We start from the raw sequence: 27207 nt of genomic DNA, 5'->3' as shown, positions 1-27207 counted from the left end.
AGAAAAGAAAATATAAGGAGGAGGAGTATTTCGAGTCGCACTCTCTTCTTCCATCTCTTCATGAAAGAGGTCCGGGAATGATCGATAGACGCACGAAAGAGGCTTCCCATTCAAGGGAGGTCATGCGTGGGGGTACTCTGCCACTGCCAACCGAAAGGGAAGTCGTGGCGAGTCCCAGCCCGTTCGCATACACTGGGTCCCACGAAAAGCTCCGAAGGTCCTCAAAATCACTCGGAGTGGCGAGCTATGGCGATGCACACACGGAGCGACTGGCGGCATATGGTCGCAAATAAAGCGTCGTCAACGGTTGGCTCCATGAAAGGAAGATTCGGGAGTGGGATATCGTAGAGGAGTCCGAGTGGAAGTTTGCTTCTCCTCTTCCATTAGTTCCGGCTCGTGAACACGAACGTCCGCGTCCGAGTGTGCTCAATGCGCGTGTTGCACGTCTGTCATGCGCGCACGCGCTCTTGCGTAAAGGTTGGAGCGCGCTGATGCAAGTACGTTCTTTTTTATTATTGTTACGATTATTATTCACGAGCTTATATGGGCATCTGTCAGTGTCCGTTTTGAGTGTGTGTGTATTGTGGGAACAGGGTAGGGCAAAATTTTAAAAAAATTTGAGTTTTTGTTTTTTAGGGATTTGGATTTCCCAGTCTTTCCTGAACAATGCTGACTGTGTAATTTGAGCGTGCGCGATTTATCTACAGGAAAAATGACCTTTTCCGAAACCTAGGTGGTGACCGACCACGCCCCCTTTTACACCTATGCACGATCTGTATCTCTCCTATGTTGTAAAAAAAAAAACGTAAAAAGAACGCAGATTTTCACTAGGTTTAGCGGAATGTTTATTGCTCGTCCAGCAACAGCAAAGAGCTGTCTAGCTTTTACTTTTTTAGCCCCATAAATCCTCAGACACTGCCGGTGTCAGTCGCGACGCGCATACTTTTGCTTCTGCTTCGGCATGCTTCCACGGGCAAGGTAATTTATTGTTTACTTTAACACTAGGTTTGGAATGTTAAAAATGACGAAGACGAAGAAGATATTTTAAAAGCATCGCTTCCAGAGTAGTCGGCATAGGTCAATTTCTTATGCCGCCGAGTCCCCGCAACGCATTCCGATGCCTGACGCAGCGGCTACCACGTGTGCGTCTTCTTCGAAGCTGTCGCACTCGGCAGCACGCTTTGAAGAGCTCAAGGCAAGTGTTAGTGACTGCAACTGTGCACTGATTGGCAACGACCTTCTGTCCTGTACCGTCGCCGAAAGCTGGGTGTGCAAAGTGTGTGGTGGGGACTTGCAGCTGGTTAAAAAAGCAGCACTAAGAGCTGGCGTCGCCTGCACCTACTTTCTGAACTGTGAAAAGTGCTGTTGGACACACTGATTAGAGAGACGTCAAAACGGACAACTTCGAGCCTCTACTTGGCGTTTTACCAGGATGATTCATGGTGCAGTGGTTGCGGGACGTTGACCGGCGACGACTTTACTTGGCAGACAGGGCTAAACAGCTTGTCACAAAAGAGGCCCAAAAAGCAAGACAGCAAACAAAGAAACTAAATATTGACTATGGAGGTGACAATTTGGCTGGTGGCTACCGAACGGATACATCAGCATGCATTTCTAGAGCGCAAATTTATTATAAAGTGCCTTTTTTCACTTCAAAGTCGATTATCTCAAAACATCATTTTTTTGTGACGTTTGACCCTTTTTCTCTGAAACCATAAAAACTAGAAGTATCATTTTTTTCCACTAACAAGACAACACTGGGGGGAGTCTACTGAACTAGAATTATGGAAATTAATCTTGGCAATTTTGTTTGACAAGCTGTTTATTGTCTATTTTGGCATTAAAATTAGAAGGGTCCAGTAAAAACAAAAGCAAAAAAGAACTAAAATATATATAACAATAAATCTAGTTCAGTAAAGAGAACACAGAAAGCTAAATACAATGATACCAACATGAATCCTCTAACCCTAGCAGATCTCGAGAAAAAGGGTCACATACATAGGCTGAAACACATGGGAAGAATAGGGCCTACCCTGTTCCCTTAAGGGCACAGGGTAAGGTAAAATTGAAAAAAAATTTGATTTTAGTTTTTTTCGCAATTTGAAAAGTTTAGTTCTTTCTGCACATTTTCCATTGTCCCAGTGTTTTTAGAAAGCTATATTTCGGGCTGAAAATCACGTCTTCCGAAAGCAAGTAGCAGGTGACCACGCCTCCTTTTGGGATACACTCCCTGTTTATCGATGAATTCTCCAACAAAACGAAATCAACTCAAGACCTAAAAGCTTGTCCAGTAACAGATAATCTCAAAAAATTATTTTGCAACTATTGCATAGCTTTTTTTCAACCAAGGCAATCACGAGACGCTGTGCACGTTTTTCCCAGGTGTGTACCGTGTCTACATTCAAGCGTTTGTGTTTTCGTAACGACGAAATGGCGCCATTGAATGCTGTTCCTTTAGTCAATGGTGGCAGCATTGCACAAGCCAATGTTTCGAAGTTTTGTGGATGGAACCCTGTTTGGAAAGCCATCAAGTGGCTGAGGGAAGTTGACGTCACTCTAGTATACTTTACGGACCAAGCGACATGGAAGGTCACAAAAGAGGCCCGGCAAGCAAGGCGATAAGCCTAAAGGCGAAGACATGACTTTAGCAATGCTTTTCAAGCTGGCGGCTATTGAAAAAATGACTCTGAGGCTGTTGGTGCCAATAGAAATTCGTTATTCACCAGTTTTTTTACTTTAAACTCAATTATCTCAAAACAGTGTTTTTTAGTACATAGGTACCATTTTTTCCTTAACCTGACATTATAGAGGGTTGATTTTTTATTCCTACCACATACATGGGTGTTCAAAAATACTGAACTAAAATTAAAAATGTGCACCTAGCAGTTTTTGAGTTACAAAGTTTTTAATAGATGAAAAAAACTAAAATTTCAGTACTAGAATAAAAAAATATAAAAAAGAACTTATTTTAGGTTGGTTCAAATAATTCTAGTTCAGTGGATAAAACACAATATTTCGAACAAAATGATATTTACATGACAGGAATACTCCTAATAGTCACCGAGAAAAATGTTCCTCAACATGGCCTCAAATGCATGGGGGGTATAGGACTTACCCTGTGCCCTTAATTACATATCGGGGAATGCATTTGCCAAATGTATTTAGATTCTTAATATTGTGTATTTCGAATACACGTATTTCAAATACAGCTCCAATACAAGTTTGAGCACTGCTCTTAACAATGAAATGTGATAGTGGGCACTCTTCGCAAATAAGGTCATATGCAATGAGCATCAAATGTGCAACACTTTACTCGAAATGAGCATTGAAGATAAAATAAACAGTAAGACATAAAATTAATGGGATGGGTACAATGATTGAATTTTTGGTTGGGTGATTTATTTCTTGAATACGTAAAAAACTAGCAATGTTTTTTTTTTAAGCCTTTGATGCATCAACTTAGCCTTTTAAAGTAATCTTACAGAATACGATTTTTTTAATGTTTTATCCGCCTATGATGGTATTACAAAAATATTATGTTTAGAGCTGCACGTTTTTTTAGAGCTTGATGTGTAGTGTATAAAACTCTTCTCATTATTTTGAATATGTTTTGTCTTTTTTTACCTGGGTTAAATTTATGTCTAAGATGTCAGTCTTTGGAAACAAAATGTATTTGAAAGAATATATGAAGATTATCAAATGCTCTCGCTCGATTTGTATCTTGTATTTAAATACTTTTCTTAAAAACGTAATCGAATTTTTAATTAAATACAATTTCGTTGAAGTATTTTGTTTTTGTAATTAAACACATTTTTTAAAAGTATTTTGCCCATCGCTCACGTCCTCCTACCCCCGCTCACGCATTGGACAAGAGCACCGCGTCACTCGAACGTGTCCGCTCGACAACAATCTTTCCGTCGACGAATATATAGATTCGCATTCGTGGCCAATTAGGGCAGTGATAACACTTATCATCACTTGCGAGTGACGAGCTCCATGGTGATTTTAAAAATCACGGTAGAAGCTCCGACTTGTAACATCCGGTGAAATACCACGTCACGATTACGTGATTACTCCTTCCGCTTTCAAGTTGAGGAGCGAAACTAAGAAGGAAGTAGTTAAAATATTTTATGGTTCGTTAAATTTGTGCTAAATAAGGGAAGGGGAGGATTCGGTGATTTGTCGGCGTAATGTCGAACGGTTTCCCGCAGACGTTAAACGCCAGTCTTCCATAAATTTGTACATCGATTCGAGTCTTGAAGTCATAAAATTAACTAGTTCAAAGAAGCGAGTTCCCAAAGCCGCAGTCACAAAGCTTCTTCATCATACAAAAGACATGGTTACGGCAGAGTTCCTAAATAATAGCTTAATTCAAGTAGCGATTTTTTTTGAAGCGCCAACTGCGTCACGGTGCAGATTTTAGGAAGTGAATTGTGGCGAACAGCAGTAGAGTGAACTGAATGACGACATTTAGTGTCTACGGAATGTGCTTCGTCATTCGTTTAGTTGCTGTTACTTGTAAAAGGAGCACCAAGGGACTTAAGGTTACCGTGGCTAGGAGGGGGAGGTGCCAGCATCGCGCAGCTTGCCCCGTGTGCGGCGGCACGCTAGTATATCATGCTGACGATAGGTCGCGCACTCATCGATTCTGAGATGCCGTTTGCAGACGCCGCGCCGGGGAAGACTTGCTCGCGTAGCTAGAAGTGCTCGTTTGTAGTGCTCTTTCCGGACAAAATTGCGCCACGCGTACAGACTGAAGGGACGGCAAAAAGAGAAACACACGGCTTTGTTCCCAAATGCACCACGGGGTGCGTTTCTACGAGGAAGAGAAAGAAGAAAGCCGGCCTCCCTCTTCGCCCTTCTCGACGACGGCGTGCGACGTCAGGTTTGGCAACTCTCAATACCACAAGCGGATAAACCACTCAAAAAAAAAAAAAAAAAAAAAAACTCCGTAGTCTGTGAGGCCCATTTCGGTGAAAGATTCATTGTTTGCAACTATAGGTACGTAATCAAAGGTGAAACAGTGGAAACACCCTGGAGTCACCCTTGCCAGACACCGATGCGACCCCAACTCTGTTCCCGATTGTCCCCGAGTATCTCTCGAAGAAATTGCCATTAAAGAGAAGATCGACCACGTCGGATGGTGGTGTGCCACGCAAGAAAATACGGTACGACCTAATTCACGAAGACGAGCAGACTGTTTTAACCACACCGCTGGCGCAGTGCGACAGTCGCGAAAAGTTCGAGAGTATGTATGAAGATCTCCTAAGCAAGTACTGGGTAAAGAGTGTAATTCCGAAAGGTCCCGGACGTCGTAGCGTTCTCCATTTGTGCGCCAAGTGGCGCAACTTTGCACTTTCAGAAGTTGCTTTTGCGTTACATCAACGAGACAAACATCCACCGTACTGCATATGGACAGGGATTCACTAATGTGAAGGCTGTAAATGTCAAAAAGCTTTCAGGTTGATAAACACCTGCTGTTGGAGACGGATGCCATGATCTTTTGTGAAGGGCTTCAGACTGTCACGGGCACCGACACGCTGCACACAAAAACGAAAACGAAAGCAAAAACGGAGCACGAAAGCAGTCGCATCGCAGCGGACGCGAGCGGACGACGCATCTCAGTGTCGACAGAAGCGCCACCGCTGGATCCTGACTCGCTGCTCCTCCTCTCGCGCGCCGATTCTGACACCTCCCCGTCTGGCAACCGTAACACGGTGTTCGCCGCGGATGCAACGACAAAGTTATCTGCGTGAACGCCTTAAACATGTTTAAAGCATATTTGCTTCGTACATTTGTATGCATAGAGCATGTCCGCGGACAGGTCTTGTACGACCTGAAGCCGGGGCCGCGCTGCTCATACACACCATACAAAAGACAGTCTGCAGATGCGAGTCACCGCAACATCTGTGGTTCGAATGCCGTATGCCAAAGTTTCCTCCTTGAACCCATTGCCATGTGGCATTCGAAGCACAGATCTCGCGGTGACTCGCGTTCGAATTTGTATGCATACTGTCTTTGGCATGTATTAGTAGTGTGACTAAGCGTGCATCGTAATCAGGTGCAGACGGCGTCACATTGGAACGAGCGGAACATGGTGATGCTTTAGTGGTTCTTTTTTTTTTTTTTTCATAAATAAAATACTGTTATCAAAGTTACTTTCGTATTTAACGTAAGTCGGAGCGCAATCAAAAACTGGAAATTAAAAAAAAGAAGCTCAGACACAAACAACTAAAAGCGCGAGCTGAAGGTGCACTCACAGAAAAACGACGAACACCACGAGGTTCGAAGTTGGCTGATTGTTCCTCTAGGTGTGTAGTGAGGGGAACGCGTTCAGGCGGGGTCACCAACTTAGTCATCAGAATATAGTGATGTTTTATTCGGTGCCTGCATAGGAAACTTGACACCATGTTCAGATAGCGTCAAAAGCGCACCCTTAAGGTGTTCGTCATGGTTGTGTACATTTTTTTATTATCACTTAATCAATCGTAAAAAGAAACGACCTAGTGACTTGCGGTTTTGACGCTGCTTGAATGGTTCCATTAGCTCGTAGAGTTGTCTGCGTCTGAAGTTAAGCTGAAACAAAGTATAGATATGTAGACAACTTTCATTTTGTAGTCACTTTGAGTTGCGCCATAGTAAACTAATGGTTTGTCTTTACAATCACGGTCGGTTGTCTTGATCTGACTCTTTTAAATATCAAATACAAAATATTCAAAAGAATTTTAAAAACGTATTCGAAGTATTTGTTTTTGAAATACTGCCCATCCCTGACTGACGCGCTTGGGCACCGCGGATGCATCACGGGAAAAAGGCAGAGAGCTGTCGAAGAAAAGGGGATAAAAAATAGTCCTCTACATTTTGAAATTCTCCTACCAAAAAGTAGGCTTCTGGTTTTCTATCCTCGTATACAAGTTTTCTTTTGGCCCACTAAACGACTAGCGATGAGTGAAATCCCAAGTGAAAATCATTTATCCCAGCCAAAAAGTTCTTTCATAATCCCTTCAAGCAATGGTCTTAAATCTCCAAACCTCAGAAAAGTGTCGGCTCCACATGCCCAATTCAAGCTGTAACCTCGCTTCCCTGGAGCTAAATTTCAGAAGTTGATAATCCCCTTCGATAGCAGAATATGTGCCTGGTGAGGGAAGGAGAAAGCGAGGGGTGCGTGATATTTCCCGGCGTTTAAATCACCCGCTGGGAAAGTCGTTTTGTTAAACCCCCTAGAGTAAGTCCTGTCCTAGTTCGCAGCTGTTGCTGTCAGACATTCTGAGACACGCTTACCCGTTTATTTCAATAGTCTGCTCACTGTTTTTCAGAGCAGAGCCATGCGTCTAATGCATGGCTTGCACTGACGTCACATCGTCTGCTATTTTGGTGGCCTTGCTGGTTAGCACGTACAGTCTCCATCAATATGAAAGACACACTTGGAGCGCGTGGTCAGACGGCGAATTGGGGGGGGGGGGGGGGGGGGGGGTCTACTCGCGCCTTGGGAAAATATTTGTCTCTCCGAGAGAAGGCAATGCGCTTCGCTAGTGCGCACCGATTCAATTTGGTTGCGTCATCAAGCTACGCTCCCCTTGCAGCGACCCAGACAACGCACACACATTGAAGGTACATCCTAAGCATGTCCATATTGGGAGGTTGGTGATGCCCCAATGATGTCCAAATCAGGCTCTGAAAACATCCCAAATGAAACGCCGAAAAACATGCGTGGGATGTCCCACAGCGAATATTTTCTGAGCTTTATGAGGACATTACATAGTATCTTATACATGACTACCTCTATACACTACGGGTTTTATTGCAATTTTACCTGCGAATAAAAGGTCTTACGAGTAATTTTCTACAAAATGAAATCTCTTGAACCCGGCGCTGCTTGAAGTCGCGACATCTAAACAGGACCTTTCGAGGCCGATGAACTTAAACCCAGCTTTCTCCTTCCCAAGGGAGCTGAGGAAGAGGCCACCAGCCATAAAGCGTCCTGTCTTTTCTTTTTCTAGGTTATAAGTTGCGATTTCAAGCTGTGGAGAGTTTAAAAATGTTCCATTTTGTATTGCAGCTTTCATAGTAAGAACAACTAGGAGCGGAATGGTTTTGTGAAAACAAAATAAAGCTAAATTAAGTGCATGATTGATAAACATGTCGTTTAATGGTTTGTGTACCACCTTCAGTATCAGAGAGGGAGCTGTGCGCAGAGCTAGCAGATGCACCTGAAGTGTAAAATACAAAATATCTGTTACCACCTATAAGAGTATGTCTACCGCAAAATCGTTGAGGCCCTGTGGCAACATACCGGGAAGTTGTGCTGTACGCTGCAAAGGGTGGCTGAAGAAGATGCAAAACGAGACAATAAAGATGGTCGCCGGTACATCAGTATTTTTTTCCCCAGTCTATTACGGCCGTAAGTGTGGTGAATGTGCGTGCTCTAATATAACGCACAGCTCGACGCAAACATCCTCACGGCAAAGGAGATCCTCAAAGAGCTGCGTCGGGCATAGCTGCAAAGTAGTAGCAAGTAACGGTGGTGTTTTTTTTCTTTTTTTTTTTTTTTTTTTCCGCTGAAATTGCTTACAATACTCCAACACACCAAAGTATGCCAAATTATTTCAAGAGACTGTTTGAAAACTCACCAATAGGCTGAAAACGTTTGTGTTCTTGCAGCAAGTACAAGGCGATCATCACAAACACCTGGGTTTGAGCTTTAAACTTAATGTCAGTCTGAAACTTACAGCAGTGTGCACCCAACAGTTTACTGCTGCACTCGCAAAAAGAGAAATTTACCGATTGGTACTGCAACCATTGAAATATTTCTAAATGCGAGAAACCCCGGTTATTCCCCACACTTCTCAATATTCCCTTTAAGACACTGTTGATTTTCCGTCGTCATAGTTTGGAGAATTTACCAAAAATAGTAACTCCAAACCGCAAAAGGCAGTAGGCTAATTATTAAGCAACGCGCTTGCGTAGAGCTGGAGGCATAATGCTTTGATATTATAAAACAAATCGGAAACAGTTTGGAACAGTTTGTTAGCACATGCTTTCGTGAGATGCAAATTTCATAAAAGTTCGGAATCAAAATGTATTTTGAGATATTTGATTGTGTCGGAACATGGGACTTCAGTACAATGACATGGGGAACAGTGGGAAGTGTGGAGATGAATTTTTAAAGAAACGACTTCTGGAGGATTGTGAAAGCAAAGAAGCTTTGTTTTATATATATTTATAGACCGACACGCGGAGCGGCTCTGTTTACCAACACGGCCGGAAGGCCGCGCATGCGCGGTAGCTATGTGGGCAAAAGCGACCCGGCCCTCCGTGTCTTCGCCATTGCGTTGTGTGGCGTGCGCTCGTTGTTGACGTTGTAGGGACGCTTCTACCTTTTTTTTGCGAGTCGTATTTCCTGGCAACGTATGTCGTATGCTATGCCCGACTATTTGAGCTCGCTACCCGAGCCTGAACGGCGGCGGTATCGAAACAAACTGTGCGTGGACGGCGTTGCCTACGAGGATCCGTACGCCGTAAACAAGGCATGCTGGACTTCCGACGTGAAGTTGCTGCACCGAAGTCGACGGCTCACTTCATCGCTTATTTAGTTTTTTCGCCAAGCCAGTTCACGGCCGACAAGGACCAGGCGTACAAGTCTCTCGAGGCTTACGATTACTTCGAGTCGGTTTCCGCACTGCCGGCGGGATCAGCAGACTGTGGGTCTGCGGAAGTGTATTTATTAATTAAATAAATACACACACCGTATTCAAGTCAAGGTATGCTATTTTTCCTACTCTTATGACCACAAGGCATGACAAGCAGTAACGCTTTGTCCGTTCTGCAGTCTTGGCGGTAACACGTTATAAGTAACGGTGTTACCAGGAAAGAGTTACTTTTTTCAGTAACGTAGTAACCTACTCGTTACTTTTTCGACACAGTAACGGCTAACGTGCTTACGTTACTATTTCAAGTAACGTAGTTACGTTACTCGTTACTACAATTACATTTCAATTTTTTCCGTGTTTTTAGGCGTCAAGCCATATGTATTTCTCTGCATTTTTTCTCGTCGGTATTTAGGTGAAACCGCAAAAAGAGATAAAGTAATTATGTTCTGTTTCTGCATGAACATAATGTTTCTTGAAATATGAGTTTATGCATACCTGTATCGTCAAAAGCGTAAAATGTGTTAAATCATAATTTAAAAAAGTAACGCAGAAGTAACGTGCCTTACTTTTTATCGGTAGCGGTAACGCGTTTCTTTTATTTTTAGGCAATGTAGCTCAGTAATGCTTACCTTTGATTTGCAAGTAACGAGTAACGTATTTCGTTACCTTTTTTTTGGTAACTACAACACTGCCGTTTTGTCGCCGATCCCCTTCTGCTGGATAGCACGGGCGTAGCGAGCCTCCGACGAGCGCTTGACCGGTGCTTTGTGCGCGAACACCGTGGGAACAAAATCTGGGTGGTCTCGATTAGAGGACGGTTTCCCTTTACATAAGTAAACCTCTGAACGGAGATTAAATGGAAGCCGCACTTGCCTCCAAGAAAGTGCTTGCCGCACAAACGCGCGAGGCGACCATAATTTTCGATCCATGGATATTATCCACCTTCTATGCCTTTTAGAGTCTGCCGGGAACTTGTAGAAGCTCACTCCGCTACTTTTCTTGTACATTTCGGTGAGATTAACGACAACACGGCTTCGCGGCATGCTGAAATACTATGACGCCCATGCGGTACGTGCGCCCTTTTGCCCACACCTCTCGGCTCCAGCGCGATCGCAGCGCCGCCGCAGCGCCGTGACGTCAAGCCCGCGTGTCGGTCTATAGCAACCACATTCTGGCTAAACCAGTCCATGAGTTCGTTAGACCAGCACTGAAGCATCTCCATTGCTTTCTGGTAAAAAAAGGTGACATGTCAGTAAAAGAGTGTAGTTAGCGAATTGGTTGTAAATACAATCGGAAACAATAGTAGACATATCATCAACATAAATTTTGAAAAGAAGTGCTGAGAGGATAGAACCTTCAGGAACGCCGTTTAGTAAAAAAACCTTTCGTGTGATGTACACCATTGATTACCGTTTGCTGATAATGGTTATGATTAATAAGAATAATAATATCAACCAAACAGTGTTTATTGAAGTGTCCAAGAACAACCAATCGGTCTTAGTGCTGGCACACTTAAAACAAACAAGCAAAAACACACATATACAAACTCACACACGAGTACGGATGGGGAACGTACGTAGTCCACCAGTCTGAGACTAAAAAGTAGGCACTGAACAAGTTAGAGCAGCGCGATAGTGCGGGCGCTGACAACTGTGGTTCATACGTGTGATGTCATGACAAAGATTATCCGCTGCAATCAACGTGTTTGACTAGGATGGTCTCTAAAAAGAAATACTTCAGCTTGGGCGAGTTGGGGGCTCTTGCTTACATTTCACAGGGCACACGCGAAGTGTATCTGTTGAAGTGGGTGTGTTCCTGTGCGCTCTGAAGTCAAAATTGCACTCAATACCGTCAAAATTGACAGTCTGATATCGTTTTTATTTCCACCGAAGAATATGTTGAATGATGTCCCGTTTGGATATCAACGAAGTGTCGCCCAACGTGTAGACACTGGTTCGCGTATATATGTGTGCACATTGTACTTGTCCTCTGCACGTTTCTTGCATAGTCCTGTTCATGGTGTCGGAAATAAATTTTCTAAACAGCCCAACGAAGACAGGTCTATGCTAGCCGAGTAGCGTTGTCCGTCTTTGGGAGTGTTTTGCCTCCAGGCAGTTGTCCTCCCTTGGGGGATAAAATCGTTTTACTGATTTTTTTCTTTCTAATTGGCTACGTAGGTAATCGAAAGCGTCGGTGTGGTTGGTTTTCCAGGGTTAGCCATACTGGGAATAATTCTGATTTCATCAACGGAAGTAAGAGTTATGTCAGGTTGTCAATATTGGCGGTGATGTTTTAGGAACGCGATGACTTCAAGCTTCCATCGAACACAATTAAACCTGTCACCGTTGATTCGAACACAAACCATAGAATTTGTTGGTTCCAAGCAATAAATCTGACTTTGGTGTCAAGGGTAAGAACTTGTAAAGAACGCCAGTGAACGCACCTGCACACTATGAGCCGTGAAACCAGCCTCTCGCTTGGAAGTCTGTCATGGCCGCTTGTGAGCTCATAGACCACGAATCGTTTTGATTCCAGAACCTCTGGAATCATTATTTTGAAAACTGTACACTGTGCTGGTCCTCGTCGTCGCTCAGTTGGGACGCTTCAAAGCAGAGGTGTCAACATGAAGTGTAAGGAAAGAAGTGGGAGGGAGCGCCTCCCCCCTTCCCCCACACTGGTGTTGAAAGCGGCAGGAAGTGGCATAAAAAGGTAAAGGGGGAGAGGGGAGGGGATAGGGAATTGTTTTAACACTTTGTGGGCACCCTGGCGGCTCCCCAGCCAAGTTGCCCGACTGCGAGGCAAAGGTGCCGAAGTTTTCCCGCGTGGCGGCGACGTCACGCCAGCCACGCGCACATCGGATGCGCCGCCTTGATAAGGCAGATCAGAGGCGGCGCACGGGGAGTCGCTGCCTGGACTCCGGCAGCGCCGGTAGCAATGTTAATCGTCTTGTCCATGTCCAATTAAATGTAGTTTCTTGTTGTTGAAACCGTTGGCTCCGTGTTATTCCTCCGGGTCGGGTATGCAGCAAGGCAAACCGACCACAATGGCGCCCAACCGTGGTATGCTACCCACTCGCAGGAATTTCACGGGGCTTGGTTTCTTTTTTCGGTAAGCCTTTTTCATATTCCCCGTCTTTCCTATCGTTGTTTCGTGTAACAAGTGTAACAAAAATTCTGGGGGAGCGCAGTCCATCTTCTCCACCCCTTCTTCACTCCCATCGTCCCTCTTCTCTTCCCCCTTCTAATATATTTTTCTTTTGATTCCTCATGTACTTTCTCGCCATCCCCGTCGCCCCCACTATCTCTGAGACACTTCGGACGTCAAAATTGACACCCCCTCTCAGTGACCCCAGCAGCGTGGATGACAATGGCGAAAGATGAGCTGTAAAGCCGCGTACAAGGCGCAGGGCTCCACGTAACACAAGTTTGAGTCATCGCCTAAATTCCGAAGCGAAGATTTCGGCTTCAAATAACTCCTTCCCAAAGTTGGGAAACGTCACTTCGTCGTCACAGAGAACTTCCGCAAATGACCATCTTGCGACGAGAAGTTTAGAACATCCACAGCCCGCCTATAAAGACAGTCCAGTCATCGGGGCAGCCATTCAATCGGTTGTCCCCACGATGTTGCTTCCGCGCTCTCCGATAAAGTTCGCTACGACTTTGTATTTCACATTAGAAACTTTTAGCAAACCGTTACCATGTTCTGCGCACCGCACTACTGCAGACTTTGAAGCAAGCTTCTAAGTGCGCGCTCCGCTGTCACGATACGACCCGAGCGCGCGCTTAAAAGTGTGCTTGAAAGGCTCCTGTAGTGCGATATGCAGAACACGGTAACGGTTTGCTAAAGGTCCCTAATTTCGCTGGAATTTGAGCGGCCAGAGTGTTTGGAAGATTAACATGTCGTCCCGCATGATGCTATCGTCGCAAGAGTTCAGTCAGTATGCTCCGCGAACTTCGGCCCAACTTTGTGTGCGACAAGACTACCAACCCAGGTGTTCAGTCAATTCACGGTATTGACGTTATGTCAAGCAACGCTTCTTTGCAAGGTTTGCAATGCGAATGGCAAGGGAACGAATGCCAAACACTGTTGGAGAAATATAATTCGATACAGATGAATTTTTATGAATTTAGGGTATGTTTCTCTACGGATATTATTTATTGTCATTTTAATCTTGAAAATTGGGAAGAAAAATTTAACTCAAAATTTCGGAGAATTCAGAATTCAAAAAAAAAAATAACTTCGGTAGACCCTGAATTTTGAGCGAAAAATGAACACCGAAAAACACCCTTCAAAACTCACAAAACAAACAAACAAACAAAAAAGAAAGAACGCGGAAAACACTAAAAAAATGTACTTATAAAGTCGCAATAAAAAAAAAGAAGCTGATGTATCATATTATTAGAATTTATAGCCGTTAATGACATTTACGTTAATAAATATTACAATTCCTTCTCGAGCGAAGACGTCAAAAACGCCTAAAGAATGCTTTTCGGCCTTTCACCTTTCTGGCCCTAGAAAGGGCCATTAAAAAGAGCAGTACGCCCTGAAGGTGGAATCGAACCACTCTGACGTCAGCCAGCTACGGGTTTGAAGCCCGCACCCCGGACCACCGGAGGTCGTCTGGGCGAAAGCGGTATTACCCGCAGCGCGTTTTATAGCAGACGAATTCCCGTTTACTTGTTTCGCGGTGACTGGGCATCTACTCGCAACGTTTGCAGAAGTAATACACACTGAAACGAAGTTAACGTACGGCTGTATTCAGTATAATAGTGTAGTAGACATATCTCTTATTTTATTTGTACATGACAAAATTGCATCGTTTCTTAAATAATATATTTTAGCATGAAATGACACGCACTGACACAGATGAGCGCGCCGCCTACCGGCCCTCGCACGTTGTATGGTTACAAAATGGCACTGCGTTTGTTGCTAAGGGAAGCGCAGCATCACGCGGCATAGATGGACCGACGTCGCCATCTGTCGTTTTCGGTTACGGCCATTGATCCTGCTGGCCGGTGACGTTCATCACACCTGTGTGAAAATGGAAGCTACGCTTGGTGCTGCTAATGTTTGTTTTATATTTACTCTAATATAAGGAAACTTCAGCTGCTTAAAGAGTTTGGCTTCTCTTTTAAAACAGTTTTAGTTTTAATGTAGATTTTATAGTTTTGTGTTCAGAGGCAGAAACAATTTCATAAAAAGGGTTTTTCGTGAGGACATTTAAGTACACTCATTTTTTATAACGAGCATGTTGCAATAGTTTCTTATGCTCCCCATGAAGTGTAGAGTGCCAGTATCTAGCAAAAAACCATCCACAAACTTTTTATTTTAAAAGTAAATTTAATACGCCATAAAGCCTTCTTTTTAGGAGCCCTTAAAATTTTGTTGAAATTGGAGAAACAAAAAAAAAGTAAATCAGATATTGCAATTTCAACTCAATATCAGCACTTTACCTATCCTCAAAATCATACATAAACGATTTAATCGTGCTTGGAGATTCCAAGTAACAACATGCTGATTGCACAAACTGTGAAGACAACCCAAAGTTGCCAAACGAGAAAAATTTATTTGAAATTTTAAAAGATGTATGTACTTCACACCTAAAATATCGTCTGCAATTACAGGAAATATGGCAGGAACATAGGTGCTGTGTTCAGAAAACATTCAGGATGAATAAACCCGTCTCGCACTGTAGGCTGTGACTCCTCTTCGCTGGGGCGTGCCAGATGCCCTTTGTTGGCATAACGACCCCCCTTCCGTTTTCTTATCGATTAATTCAAGGAGATGAGCTCTTTTTCTCCGGGTTTTGTCGAGTTGTCCTTCCCACAAACATAAACGTATAGTACACATCGACTCCACGGTCTCTGCTGGCGTAAACGTAATGAGAACGCATCGATAATTGTGACGACTTTTGTCAGTTTACGCTTATAACTTCTCATCCATTTCATCTCTTATTGCTGTTCTGTTATGAGCATATACAGACCGATTTGACTGCGATGAGTTGACTGGTTATTGCGACTTTGTGTCATCCCTAAGCCAAACGTATGGAAAATATCTGCAGTCACTATATACCTTTTCGCAGAACTTCAATGTAGACGCTCATGGGCATTGTTTTATGTTTTTATTTATCTACAAAATAACCTACAGCACCGAAGCACTATATTGCCGCGCGCGTCGCCGAGCGAGCGTATGCGTGGCCGAGTGGTTACTGTGCTCGGCTTTCGCGCGGAAGCCCAGGTTTCGATTCCTGGGAGCGACGTGTCTTTTATTTATTCTTTCAAGTAAGAGTTCGCCTACGTTCGAGAACCTTGTCGTCTAATCGAGGTACGAATGTTCCGCGCGCCGAACGTTCTACGCCGAATGTTCCAGAAACCCACGCTGGTACATAGAGACTCCAGACATGGCAAGCCGGAGTCAGTCTTGCCCCAGCGTTCGACCCTACTGTTCCACCGCCATTGACGCCTGCGATGCTAGCCTTTTTCTATCTTGTTTTACGCACACGTTCGCCTCATTAAACGTTTAATCTGTTTCATTTTTCGTCGCCTCATCAACTGTCATTCTAGGTACAGCCTAGTAATAAAAAAACCTGGTTTGTGGAACAAAAAAAGTCAACAAATCAGTAAAGGTTGTTAAACGCAGAATCAAGTTTAAAATAAAGAAAATTTAAAAATCAGAATTAACTCATGAAAGAAGTGATCTCGTTATTGGCAGGCGCAGGCATGTTATTCAAACGCGAATGTACCGGAATGCATAAAGTGAAGCTTCAAATTAAATTTTTTTAGAGTGCACCACGTTCAAAATCATAAACAGACACACTTAGACAAACTTTTCTGGTTCCGCTGGAACGGTTTCTTTTCTGGAATATGCTATATCCCCACCACACATTTAAAAAGAAAGATGAAATAAGCTTTTCTTCTAAATAAATTATATCTCAGCTTCAAGATAAATATTTTTTTTTCAAATCCCGGCACACAACGGACTAAAAACGTTAGCCTGCAACCGAGGAAGGATATTAAAGAAACGTGAAGAACCAGAGGACTTGGGCAGACTTGAGTCTCCGACAGTAGAGATTGAACAGCAGCAAAGGTAGTAAAGCAAAATTTGGATCCTTATTCTAATTCGTTCCTTTTCCTTCGCATTACTGTGTTAGCATGAGCGTTTTCCTTCCTGTCTATTCCGAAGGCATAGAATCCGAATCCACATCCCCCACATCCCCCACCTCCCCCCACCCCAGAAGGAAACTTTCAACCGGATCGTAGGTAGCCTTGAGCTTTCATGCGGTACGTTGGTAGTAAATAAGAAATAAAAAAAATAAAATTAAACTAGCACAAAAACTCCCGATCTTGTAATTTCCTCAAGACGGATCACTGGTTTACATTATTTCAATGAACCTTTGTTTTGTGTTTGTGTTCATGCCTGCCTCATATAACGCAACTTTATTATTTTGTGTTACTTTTTTTAGGGATTTTAAAGATTTACTTTTGACCTACATTCCGGCATCTTTCTTCGTTGTTGTTGGTTTTTTGTCTGATTTATCTCGACCCCTATTCGCCCAACCTGCTCGTTCTTTCCGCTTTGCATGGATTACTGGATAGAAGAAAAAAAATCTTGAATATGTTGTTTTTTTTTGTTTTTTTTTGCGTACGTGTGTTTGCATTCATTTTTATTACTGCGTGGGATCGCTGAAAAGTTTATAAGGTTTCCAAAGGACGAATGAAATAAGTAAAAGGACAGCCAAGGTTCCTCTCACTGACTGCTGACGCTGCATATCTTCTTATAGACGAGAGCAAAAATCCCTGAGTGGAATGATGGATCCCGGGACCCCCAAAAAACACCGCTATTCCATTACGGCCTCCGTCTCAAAAATCTCCGTCCCTCGTATCCATCCGCATTCCGGGATTTTGAAGCGGCTGCAAGTGAACACATGCCCCGCTTGCCCTAAATCCAGCACATTATTATTTTCATATTATATTTTTTTTACATACGGCGGCTGCTCGCTATCTATCCACCTGAATATAGAACATAATTCAAAGACAGAATCAAGATAATAGAGAGTTTTAGTAGATCGTTCCGATACCTCCGATAGCCCCGATAACGATACTATGCATGCACAAGGGAGGCGGTGGCGGAGTATCGGGTATCATTATCGGAGTCCTGGGAACGATCTACTAAAACTCTCTAATTGTTTGCATTTTAGTATCGTCATCCGCGTCCCCTTTAATGAGTTCACACAGAAGTGTTAAAAAATGGTCTAGTTAAGTGTTACTGATTTATTATAAAACAGAACGCACAAAAAACAGGGACTCTAGACGAGCTCTTACACTTCCTTCTTTTTCCCCACCAAGAAAAAGTCGACGAGTTCGCTTTTTTGCAGAACAGCGATGCCGCCGGTCGAGGCGAGCAAAATAAAAGGACCGCATCAGTTGTCGAGGCGCAGAATAGGATTTAGCTTTGAAATATGCGTTGTAGGCCGGCATAATTATTGACTGCAACGACACGCTCGTTGTCCTTGGACGCATCGTATTTTTCGGGCCTAATCGTATTCTGAACTTCATCACTTACGCAAGTAAAGTAATGGTGTTGTATGTATGTACATATGCTTAGACAGCCGGAACTTAGTCAGCCTCAATGGGCGGCGTGCCTCTCAGCTCTAGATGAGAAATTAAGCCAGCGCAGTAGAGCCGCTAGCCTGGGGTCTTGAACGTGCACCATGCGGTAGTGACGCACGACCGCACGTCGGTACGATGCTTTTGCTGATCGAAACGGGCTGAGGATTGATTGAGATACGCCCGGCTGCATGAAAGCCAACATTTCGTTCCCGTTTTTTCCTTTTGTCGTTTTAATCTACAAAACATTTTCTCCTCCTTTTTCTTGACCGATAAACAGCTGTAATAAAAATATTCCAACTTCTATTCTGTGTCCTTTAACTGTGGCGACAGCCCAGCCGCTGCACACTATGCTGCACACGGGCTACTCGCAATCACACCGCACACTAATCATGACGTCTTGTGTCGTCGCAGTTTCAAGTGACGTTACGGTGCATTGTGACGTCATGGCGCGACTTCACATAGCGTCAAACTGTCACGTGAAGTCGTGGTTTAACGTCATGTGACATCACAACGTCACGTGCCATCACAACGCGCAGATCCAAGTGACGTCATGATGTCCATGACACGGTGATGTCGTAGTGCCAATTGCCACTGTGACGCCACAGTGTCCAACTCAGCGGAGGAATTTGTCAGCCGCCGCCTACAGGAAACGTACCCCGCAATACGCTGAAAACCTCGTCAGTAGCTAAAGTGTAAGGACGGGTACCTGCATCTTACACGACCGACTTCACAAATCGCAAGGCTAGTCGAAACTTCCAGGAAAAATCCGCGAAAAAAAAAATAGAACTTTGTAGAAGCGTTGTGAGTATCAGCCGACGTTTCGCTCCCAACCTTACCTTCTCTATGCCTACGTTTCGTAGCAAAAGCTAACCTTAAACGACTGGACTCGCTTACATGAATTGCTTTACATTGTTCCAGTGGGTGTTTTCTATAGTGTTTACGTAGGCCATCTCAACCTTTGTCGTTAAATATGCTTCAGTGCACGCTTTTTTTTTTTATTCTTAGATGATCCTGTTTTTTCAGCTTCAATACTTCTTGCGGAAAAGATCATGAAGGTAGGGTGATGTTTATCGGGGCTTTAGTCGTTGTGATTTGTAAGCCAACATAGTCCGTTCTTCAAGTTAAGCTTATAAGCAATGCACATATCTTTAAATTATTAGTAAAAAAACTTCTACCGAAGCGATTAACGTTACGAGGTGCACGCTCGTCTGCCGAAGAATACAACTTAGCACAACCCTAACGGATAAATTGTGCACCTAATTAAGTCTATAAGTATATATTGATTTTTATTGTATTGTGAGCGAGATCTTTGAGAGTGGTTTACCAATTACAGTCTGCCGTAGGCTATCTCACTAATAAAAAGGACGGACGGGTTTGATATATTTTACACTAAGCAGCACAAAGTTGCTATCTTGCCTGGTGCCCGTTTAAATTGTTGAAAAGAAAGTTATATGTTTTGGGATACTTCAAAATCATCATTACACTTAAAACTACAATAAAGTCCAGTTAAAAATATATCTCGACTTAGGCCGAATTATCAGACTCATTGGCACAAGCTTTTTTTTTTTATACCGCCACCGAGCACAACTCTTAAAAGAAGAAAAAAAAAGAAAAGAGGGCACTTACCAATCGACATCGCGTGTTAGAGCTTCGGAAAACGCTAATTGCAAGCGACGATTTACGCGAAGCAAACGCTCTTAGCGTCCCACTTGAAAATGCGCTTCGTCCAATCAGCCTCCCTTTTCCCTCTCGCGCTAACAGCGAAATTCATTACGAGGCCGTAAGAGTCTCTGGTTCCAACTTATCTGTGTATATTGTAAGAGAGCCATGTACTCTTAACGAAAGTTCTCTTTTCTCGGCATACAGCAGTACTAGACACATTAAAGTGCGGGCAAAATCGTGAATTCCAGCACGCGCAATAGCGGAGTGTTTTTATTTTGTTTGTTTTTTCTCCGAAAATGTTTTCTGAGAATCGGTGTCTTCGATCCTTCCCGACTGACTACTTTAATTGTCAGTTTCCCCAGTTCTCAATGTCTCCGCCTTCCACTCCGTTCCAAAAGCTATGCGCGATCAACGCGTGTTCCTAATTCTTCGAGGGCCATTAGCAGTTAGGAAAGCCGGGAAAAGCGTTTCGCGGGGCTCCTTTGAAATGAAAGCTCCCGCCGCCGCTATGGTGACAATTTGTTCGTCGCCGGCTGCCACTGACATTGCTGCTACTGTTGCTACGCGATACTTCGTTCCTCAGTGACAGCTATACAAAGATTCTGTTTCCTCCATTTTTTTATGGGGGTGGAGGGGGGCATTGTTTTATTACCTCTGTCTTCGGGCCTCTCGGTATACTTAATTACATAACCTCGCTTCAAGCTGTTCAATGATTGGCACACCTGCGTAAGGTTGTAGGAAAAACAAATGACAGTATAGGTATATCGATACTCGGATTGTTCTGAAGAGAATCGAACCTATACGCGGAAATATTACTGGAGGGAAGTGCTCGCGCCTATAAGATGTAAAAGAAATAACAAAAGATGGTGAACATTATACACAGTTTTAATGGTTTTTCTTTTCTTTTTTCCGTATTGTTTGGAACTTAGCACTGTTTCGGCTGTCTCCATTAGTTGCTCCCCAAGTTGGGGAAAGCAGTAGTACGAGAGGTACCAGAACTCGCGCAGAAATTCATTACTTGGGGAACAACGTGAACCTTCTTTTGTTGTACGCGTTGGAGTACGTCGTGATCAATCCTGTCTCTTTCGGTTGGTTTATTGTTTCTCTTTTTTAGAAAGAGAGAGAGAGTGGATTCCTATGCCGGGTTTCGCAGTACGTAAGAAGACTAGCGGGTGGTTGCTGGCACGGAGGGAGTAATGCTGCCAAGTAAACAGTAGTGAACGAAAAGACAGAGTCTCGACATGTCTGCCAAAGTGCTGGAAAGGAGGAGGGGGAGGAGGATAATTGTTAGCGCAGAGGCGTGAACTGCGTACGATTGGCACGCTCGTACGTCAGCGAGGGCTGTATTGCCGGTGAAGTGCGCGTTATTTTTAGTGTTTCCTGTAAGCGTGGAGAACGAACTACTTTCTTTCTTTTTCTTTTCGCTCACATCTCAGACTCTTAAGCAAAGAGTTGTCGAGACAATCGGCAAGTTCGTAAAAATTGTTTTTGTCTATAGTTGAAGAAGTACCGTGAAAACTTGAAATCAAGTAGAATAAGTTAATAGTAGCTGCACTGCAAGTCCGGAAGTTTATTTACAATGTAGCGCAAAGACAAAACAGGAAGGAGACGGAGATAGGAAAGAACGTTACTCACAACTAGATATTTATTGAGTAAATATCTAGTTAATAAATATCTAGTTGTGAGTAGCGTTGGTTCCTATTTCTGTCTCCTTCCTGTTTTGACTTTGCTCCACATTGTAAATATGCACAACCAACTAGCCCAACAGCTCATTTTTATCCGTGAGTTTACATTTCTGCAGAACTCGGGAACAGCCAACCGCAGTGACCGATAAGAGGGTCTCAACAAACCACGAAGCATGATATACGATTAGACAAAAGCAAAATCCGATATGCGCCGTGACGATAAGCACGTGCGGAAATGGTTATCGTGCAGGCGATCTTGCGGTACAAAGTTGCAGAGACGTGGTCACCCTGTCCCCGTTTTTGTGCCTGTCCCTGTTGCCCATGCACGAATCGCGTTTTGCTTTTTCCAAGTTTAGTCGTATTCTTTCATTCGTCCCTCTGGGACCTTTAAACTTTTCACTGTGATTGCCTGGGTTTCCGGGTTTTGCCGGAAACTGAACTGACAGGCGTTTCATAGGGTTTACGGAGAGCTTGTATTTAATCTTTATTTTCTCGTAGAGCATTGGACGAGCCAATCGCTGCGATTTACGGAAAGAATAAAAATGACGACATCGCCAAAAAAAAAAAAAAACGCTTTTGACAGAACAATTTAGTCTTCGCTGTGACACTGATCAGTGAGTATTCTGTCTCGAGAACTCAGAACATGCTTAACATCTCCCTGATGATTTCATCTTCAAACAAAATGCCCCCCCCCCCCCCCCCCAAGAAGAAAGAAAAGAAGGAAACACGCCTGTCCTTTTTTCCCAGAAAAATTAACTTTAAAATCAGGCCCTTCACCCTTGTTGGTTTTAGACTGGTGGCAGCTGTTAAAACCCGTTTGCCCTACTGACGTCCAACTCCTGCTTAGCTCAGTTGGTACAGCGCTCCACTGGAAACGGATAGTTCCCCGGTTTGATACCAGGACCAGGCGGAATTTTTCAGTCTTGCACCAATCACCTTGCTGTGTTTGGAGATTTCTGTTTGTCCTTTGTCCCTCTTGTTCTCCTTTCTCTCCACGAATCACAATAGTCCTTCTTGTCCAGCTCGCGGCAACTTTGCATTAACTGCTTTAACGTCGTAACTACGCATCAATGAACGCTCCTTCTCCAGCCATATGTAGCGCTGGTGGTTCGAACCAGATGCCAAAGTTTCAAAACGGGGTGTCACTCAATCAAAAGTTATTAGTGATTTCTTAGAAAATGTCAACGAAAAAATAAGAGCCTTTTTTTTTTGTTCTTTTTTTTTTTGCTGTTTTGTTGTTGTTGTTGTTGTTGTTTTGTTTGTTTGTTGTTTTTTTTTTTTTTGGGGGGGGGTAGGGGGGTCGTTGTTGCTGGTAAACTGGCACCATTCAGCTCTATAAGTAACCGAGAACTCCGTCAACCGCCATTTCCCCGTATAAGATGACGTCTAGTTCTGAAACTTTGGCGTCTGGTTCGGTGCACTGTAGCGCTATACATTTGGGTGGAGAATGAGCCGTCGGCGTACCGTAATTTGTTTCTTGCATTAATAAAAAAAAAAACATTATATATATATATATTTTTTTACATTTTGTAAGTCGATGTGCTACTTTTTTTTTTTTTTCGGCGTTATCATTCGCCAAGCTCCCTTCAGGGCGTATGGCGATTGGTTTGTCTGCTGTTCGGCAAAAAAATCTAAACGCATGAGTTTTTTTGTTTTTTCTTTAAATTTAAGGTTTTTATGTCTCCATAGGCGCAAAATGACTTAACATAAAACTCATTATAACGTCTCTAAAAACTGTTTTTGTGTGCTTTCTTCAATGAACGACGTGACATGGTTGTCACACAAGAAAAAAAAAATCGTGCCTCAAACTTTTTTAGACTATTTTTTATCTTTTTTTATATATATGATGCTTTAGCAGTACTATTGCAGCTTTAATTATAATGCAATTAAAAATGCAAAGGTGCAAGCGAGCTGTACAACGATAATCCCTGGAGAAGTGGAACAAGAGGGACAAATGACAAACACAAATCTCCGAACTCAGCTAGGTGACTGGTGAGCGACCGAAAAAGTCCGCCTGGTCCGGGTATCGAACCCGGGACTTCTATGTTTTCAATGGGGCGATCTACCTACCGAGCTAACCAAGGGTTAGACGTCAGTAGAGCAAACAGGTTTTATCAGCTGCCACCAGTCTAGCACCAACAAAGGCGAAACTTTAAGGCCTCTTTTTTTTTTCTTTGGGGGGGGGGGGGGGGGGGTAAGTTATATGGTGAAAGGGTGAGCACCTTGGTCCCTCACCGCACAGCAACCGAGTCCGCTTCTTCCCTTCATTGTAGTCGCGTACGCCCTATTACAACTCGGGAGAGGTAACACGATTCCCCAAACTCCCCGAATGGCACACAGACTGGTTCACGGCCGCGTAAGGATACCCTGAAAGGGACTCCGTGTATCGGCAGCGGCGGCGGCGGACAAAGACGGGTGCTATCGTCCGGCAATACCGCATCCGGACCCATTGACGTGCCGCGTTCCGCTGTCCCTCTAATGCGTTTTTCCAACCCCCGAAAAGGGGCGGCTTCCTCGATGGATCAGTCCTATCGGGTTTCTCGGCGCGTAACTCAAGTATATATGCCTCTCGGCGAGGGTTTTTCTTCGCGGACCCATTGTCATGTTCTCGGACGCGCGTAACGGGACGCGTAGTTGTGGTCCGTGACTCCATAAGTACACACGCGACGCGGTGTTGCCTTCGCAACACCAGGACCGTATATGGGAAGAGTTTAGACAATCATTTGGACGGGCGGGACGAACGCCATTGGTGTTGCGCGTGTCCGGCGTGTCCTCAAACGTAATTTGGTTAACCGCCATTCGCAACTCCAGCACAATGGACGGCACCTAACGGGAAAATACTGAACTGACCGGAACAAGTTCGTTCGCGGAATTTCCTCGTTGGTTGTGGCTTCCGTGATTGCGTGTGGTCGGCGGCTGGTACGATAGCCAGCGGAGCCAGCGAGGGAAGTTGCGTTAATTGCGTCTAAGGCAACGAAAGCGCCAACAATGACAGGGCCGCGGGGAAATGAATGACTCGTAACGGCCTAAGGAGTTAGGTGCGCCTTGCGGTATTTTCTATCTTGTGTAGGGCGTACCGGTGGTCAATAGTATGAACGGAAACGGTGGAGCGTGTGGCTTTCGGTGCAGCCGCGCTACCTCGAGGCTGATGAAACAGCGAAGTGGAGGAGTGGGATGCGAGGGCGTGCATGACAGATAAGCGCACATTCTCTCACCCCACACTCCACTCCACAGTTTATCAGCCTTGAGCTAGCACATTATGAATCGAATGCTATGCGCTTCGGCGTTCCCGCTCATACTCGCTCAGTGCTTCGCTCAGTGGTCACGGTGACTCTGCCGTTGCTGTTTGTATCAGCATGTTGCCTGTAGGTCGCTCGTAACACAACCTATACACAACCGCGTAAACCAGACATTATGCGTTTATCAACGTTCATCGGCGCACTAAATGGACAGTAGGTAGACCTTCCATTGCTTCCCCGAAGAAGGTCGAGCCTTTGGAAGTTCGCTCACGCCAACACACCGCCGCAGGTTTGGAACGCATGAACAAAACCGGGGCCAACCATTTTGAGCATAATGCTTGTCTGCTGAAACCTGAGCGTCGTGCGTCGAGCTGGCATCCATGGGCGTACCAACCGGGGGGGGGGGGGGGGGGGGGGCGGGGCAAGAGGGGCGCCTATCCCCCCCCCCCCCCAGTTCTCAGAGGGGGGGGCAAGGCATGTGTTTTGCCCCCCACCCTGAAACAGCCGCCACTGGGCAAGGCAAACACTGGCCGGCGGCGTTTAAGGGATACCAAGGGCACCGCCCCCAGGCACGGCCAGGCTCGGGGGGGGGGGGGGGGGGTCTCGTTTTTTCCCTCACTGAAAAACAAGTTGGTACGCCACTGGTAGGACCGTTCTACGAATGACAATTCGTCACAAGTCAACTGGTAGCAGGGTTACCCGTCATATAGGGCAATTCGTGACAGGACAGTCCGTCAAAATATTAACATATATTTCTTACGTTTGTAACATTTCTGACATTTATCAAGCATGGTTTCTCTAAGTGAGTACAATTACCAGCGACCCGCTTCCTTGATTTTTTTTTTCTTCCTCGACTGAAGATGTTAGATTTTTGCTTATTTCCAAGACACTGATTACTTATGTTTTGTCCACCACAATCATGGCACCTCTCTCAGTCACTAATCGAAAGAAAAATATGAATGGCAAATTGTTAGGTAATAGACCCTTTCTGAAATTCACTCTGGCCACTTCGGTAGCAAACATCAGCTAAATTTGTATCACCTGTACATGCCAATGGCGGCCTTTTGATGGCTGGTGACGGAAGAATTTGAAGACAGAAACCAATGCGTAGCCTGAGTATCCAGACGTTAGATTGCTGTATACGAAGTATTCACTGGCGGCCATAGCTGTGTACGCGACTGCTGAGCGCGTGCTGATGGCGAGCTTCCATAGTTCTTTTGTAACGTGCATTCCGCACCCTCAAGATTGCCGGTCCTAGCAGCCTATTAATGTGGGCTCGTTCCGAGCATGCGCTCTAGACAGCACCCACAAATATGGCGCCCAGTGAATACTCCTTATTACTGTGACGAGGCTTACAAGCTTCTATGCACTACGCATTTAAGGGTGTCACATAAAGCCTTGGAATGCTCGGCTTCGGCATGCCCCAGACAGCTCATGATCATAAAATGTAAGCGCCTCGTACAAAGTGGTACTTTCTTGACACCATCGAAACTGAAGTAGATAGACAAAATGGGTGTTCAGCAAACAACACCGGAACTGCCGTACGTCTACCGTTGGTACAGGATATTATCTGCCATTGGCATAAAGCAACTTGGACTGATATTTCAGCCACTAAATCGCGCTGAATATGTGAAAGGTCTATTGCTCGGCCGGCCAAAGCTCAAGCCCATGTTAAGTTTCAGTCGCCGCAATGAAGCAACATCTGCCACGTCACCTGTGGGACAAAAGCACGGGCCGCTGATTGGTCACCAACGCTGCGTCGGCGTTCAGCCGTTGGCGACGTGCGCGACAAAAAACGTCGCTGTGGTCGACCTTCCACGATTGCTTAAACGCACACTGTGACAAAAAGCACTCGATTCTGGGAAAGTATAGCGCCGAGTCAAGTAACTGGATCGTGGGGGAGTAGCGCCAAGCTCTCCCCGTATGGTCGCCACCCATCTATACTCGGCGACAACTTTTCTTGGCAATGCAGTGGAAGTTGAGGAGAGTTCGCGCACAGCCTTATTCAGCGCGCTCAAAATGAAATATAGAATGCGTGCCTGTACCGTCCACTGCATTGTCAAGAAAAGCTGTCACGAGCATAGTGGCTAAAATATCATTCCGCAGTTTTGTGTGCTAATGACGGTTAAAAATCTAGTGCCTATTCATCAACCGCAGGCGTACGAAACTTAGGGTGTTCTTCGCTCTGCGGGTTTTTCTCTATTTTCGTTTCATTTTTGGTGGTGTCAAGAAACTACCACTACATACGAGGCGCTTAGTTTAGTAAAACTCTTCATAACATTCATAGCACTTCATTGTCATGAGTTTTCTAGGTCGTGCCGAATTCAAGCGTTTCAAAAATTTACATGACACCATCAAATGT

General features: G+C 44.4%; 1 non-coding gene across 1 annotated transcript; it reads right to left on the bottom strand.

Moving 5' to 3' along the window:
- Positions 1 to 14189: 14189 nt before the first annotated feature.
- Positions 14190 to 14276, bottom strand: Trnastop-uca. The gene has a single exon. It is a non-coding gene; the product is annotated as a tRNA-Sec (tRNA).
- Positions 14277 to 27207: the final 12931 nt, after the last annotated feature.

Source organism: Ixodes scapularis, unplaced genomic scaffold, assembly GCF_016920785.2.
Source record: "Ixodes scapularis isolate PalLabHiFi unplaced genomic scaffold, ASM1692078v2 PGA_scaffold3__209_contigs__length_174095766, whole genome shotgun sequence".
Classification (NCBI taxonomy): Eukaryota; Metazoa; Arthropoda; class Arachnida; order Ixodida; family Ixodidae; genus Ixodes; species Ixodes scapularis.
Note: the sequence above shows the minus strand (reverse complement) of the source record. Positions and strands in the feature narration are given on the sequence as shown.